We start from the raw sequence: 4064 nt of genomic DNA, 5'->3' as shown, positions 1-4064 counted from the left end.
CAGCTCACACAACTGCCTTATAAAGGAATCCTTGAAGCTGCTAGACTGAAACCGTGGATGCAAGTGTGTACTAAGACTATAGGATTGTGTGTGTGATGATCGAGGCCGATCAAATGTCAGGTTGCCCGAATGTAAACATCTAGTTAATATTAGCTTTAAGTGTGAATTGTGTATATATTTATAATCGATAAATGATGTGATAAATGGTCACACATAAATGTCACTTTTTAGGATTTAAAAGGAAATAAGAGAACGGTCACTTTTTGACCGGTTTCTAAAAAGAGAACACGCTTTGTAGAGCGAAAAACTAATTAAATAAAACGAAGCCCATCCTAGTGGCTTTTTAAAATCGAATAAATAAAGGTGATTACAAATTGTTAATCAAAAAAATTAAACTATATAACTATTATCATAATGTCTATAATGATAATATTAATTTATTTTACTCAACATTTTTCAAATAATAATAAGAATGAATGTGGGGTTCAACACAATTATGGAGAAAAGCCACGGTAAGACGATTAAAATATTTGATCACATTTATCAAAGAATTACATTCAGTTACAAAGGAAACCATTATTGTTTTTTACATTTTTAAACATTTTCTGTGAAATAAAATAATTTGATCGTCAGATCGTGACCTAAGCCATTTTTAATGGTTGTTAAAATATAAAAATTCGTGTTGGTGGTATTAATAACACGAAAAATGCCTAATATACCTATAATATACCTAACCTTTAATGATTACGGTCCCTGAAAAGTATTGTTTAAACGAAATATTTATTCGGCGTTAAACCCTACTTTACAACGAAATTTACACCAAATTTTATCTGCATTTTGGTATTATCAAGAATGTAATGCAGGGTCACATCATTTTTAAATTTGTTGAAAAAAGTGAAAAAAAGTGAAAATAGTTAATTTTAATCTAAAAAAACAATAAAATGGTGAGTGATAAAATAAATTTTGTCTTTTTATAATCTTTATTTCCGCGTTACAAAGGCTAGTATCACAGATATTTTCGCCATTAATAAATATATGCCTCCGGATGCTATCTTCAACACAAATGCTGCATTTTCGTGACACTTGAAATGTTTATAATCTTTACCAGTGGTAAATGGTGTGAGGTGTTCATTAAATGGTTGTATAAATAGTACTTTAGTACTAACTTAGTTATTTAACTTAATCAAAATATTACATTTATTTCAGCCAGGCCGACTGAGACTTCTTGGGACCAGAAGTGCTGCGCCTGCGTTTGTCATATTTTATTTTTTCTTTTCATAGTTTTTGATATAGATACCCGACATAAAACAACTGAACAGAGGGTAAATGATCGGCCATGGCAAACCAGGCATAATTTCTGGAGAGATCCTTTAATTTTGTGCGGAGAATAATGGTAATTACTCTTATTATTATTCCTGGTCGTACATTCATATATTAATTATTTTTGATATTTTCAGAAGATAGAAAAGAAATGGATATCTAAGAACTGCATTCGGCCAAGCAAAATCCGGGAATGCTTCAGGCATTAAAAATTTTTAGTTCCAATGCTTCGATTGTAAATATTATTAATAAATACACAAACAAATATTACAAAAAAAAAAGATTTTTATTGTGGAAAATCAGATACTGCAAAGCAGTGCAAACCCAAAACTGCGAGGGTCTGGAAAAACCAAAACGGGGAGGGTGTAGAAAAGCAGATATTGCAAGTGGAGGAAAACCATAACTGGGTACGTGTGGAAAATCTATAATGCGGGAAGTCGAAAAACCAGTGGATTTTGTCCTGCATTCTTTTGCCAGAGATCCAGATAGAAACCTCATTTCCCCCCTACTATTTGTGTCACCCCCCTGTATTTTGAAACCAGAAATGCAAGAAATTAAGGGGTGAATGAGGTTTTGTCCTCTCCGCTTGTATGGAGAAACCTCTTGAAAATATGTTATTTTCCAGAGGAATTTTCCCAATGGGATGTTCTCGAGTAGATAAATTTATTTTAATCGACATGGCCATACCGTAAAACTATTCGTTAAAAATGTTTTATTCTTTCTTTTGGCAAGTTCCTGACCCTAAGTCACGATACTTTTTCAATCTACCGCAGGAGCCTCACTTGTGTATACGGAGTTCACCTTCGGTCTAATAGAATTGCAATTATGGTTGACTGTGGATATAGACACGTTATAGTCCACCTCATGCACATCTATTACACAAAAACGAATCAAAGAATTAAAATACAAGGGCTATTAACTTGCAAAAGGTAGCTATTTAGATTTTCTCCAAATAGGGTATCATTCATTACAAGTTTAAGTTTCTATAACCCTACCTGGTAAGTGTTACCACAGATTTATAAAGTCTACAGCCGAGGATATTATTGCCTCGCGTTCAGATGGTTTGACTTTTTTGATTTATCTCACTATGTATGATTGATTTTACGTAAATCGGGCTTACACGATAAGCGCCGTTAAATAATATTATTAACTGTAACGATTAACGGGGATTCCGTTGAAAGCAGATGTTCGGGGACTGGGACAGAGTACGCGCTTGCTTCTCCGGCTCTATCGACCTAGATCAACCTTGATCTCAGAAAATCCTAGAATAACGAATAAAACAGAGATCCCATTAGAAAGGCTCAGAGGTTACCCTTCAACATTCCAATACGGCTAGGTTCCAACATGATAAGAAATTAGTTCATTTTAAACAAAGCGTTGTTTATTCTAAGAAAGCCTTCCAAATGTGCCAGCCTGGTCACATACGATCTCAAATTCAATAATTTCTATTTTCATTCATTTGTACAAGCTTATAAATTTAACATTTAAATTCAATTATTTTCTTAAATTACGATCATGCTAACGAGTGCGTAATGCGTGAGAAATACCAATGAGGGTTGTTAATACGAGAGATAAACGTTTCCTTATTTTTACTTTTACTGTGTAAATATACGTTCGTTTTAAGTTTCATATGATTTTATAACCGCAACCTTAATTTGTCTTGTGCCGTGGATCAGCCGTAATATTTTGATTGCAAATCAGTACAATGGAATTAAAACTTTCCGCACTCTTCTCTATTACCTAGTTTGTATGTACCTTCCAGAGCTTTTCAGATTACAATGACTATTTGGGTATATCACTTACATGTTCGCCATTCCCGCGCCGAAAGATCTTTCGCTGAGGGCAGCTCTGATGATTTTGCTGGATTTAGGGTTGTTAAAAATTAATAAATAAATTAGATTGGGAGACGGGGCCGAGAGCTTTTGTTCTTTTTAGCGGTTTTGTTTTGATTCTGTTATCGCGCTATGCATATATAACTGCATTGTTATTTCGGGCTACACGCACTCGTTTAATTAGTAAATCAAAAATAGTTACCTAAATTTCAATAACAGGAAATGTTTTCAATTATTTTTAACTTATTTTATCTATTCAATCTACTTTCTTCTTTTCCTTGGTTATGTTAAGTTTTATTATCGTTTAAGACTCAGGTAAAACCTATAGCTATACGGGTTGTATCCTCCTGTTGGTTTTTTCCGTTCTAATCCCTTTCACAATTTCAATTCGTTTATTTTCTGTTGTTAGTTTAAGTGTAGGTTAAAGGGAGCTGAATTGAACTCAACATAAAAACTAAGCTTTCGCCTCGGTCATGTGCTAGTTACGTAACGATTTGGTCTCAAATTCCCAATGTAATTTTTTATGGGCATTGATCTAATTTGGATTCTCCTTCCCTAAATTTATCATTTCGGCCTGCGTGTAACTTAAGAGAGACGTTGCCGGTTATTTTCCCGTTTGCACTGGTTAGGTTAGACCGCACGCGGGTAAAGTTAGGTTTAGTGTTTCTCCTGGCGTCCAAAAATTTGGAGATTTGGGTACGATGTTCATTATGCGGCGGACTTGAACTCCTTGATCTTCCAGCTAACTGACGCTATCCACGTGTAGGTAGAATTGGTGGCCGTAATAAAGTTTTCCCTTCTGACGGACTCGAATGCAAGAAATTAGCAATTAGCTTAACGATAGCTATCGAACCTAACATCTTGGTCTAAAATAAGTGGGCAGTTACAAGTCTGGACAAAGATACAGGACCG

The sequence above is a fragment of the Drosophila takahashii genome, chromosome 2R (assembly GCF_030179915.1).
Source record: "Drosophila takahashii strain IR98-3 E-12201 chromosome 2R, DtakHiC1v2, whole genome shotgun sequence".
Lineage (NCBI taxonomy): Eukaryota > Metazoa > Arthropoda > Insecta > Diptera > Drosophilidae > Drosophila > Drosophila takahashii.
This window is presented reverse-complemented; position numbering follows the sequence as displayed.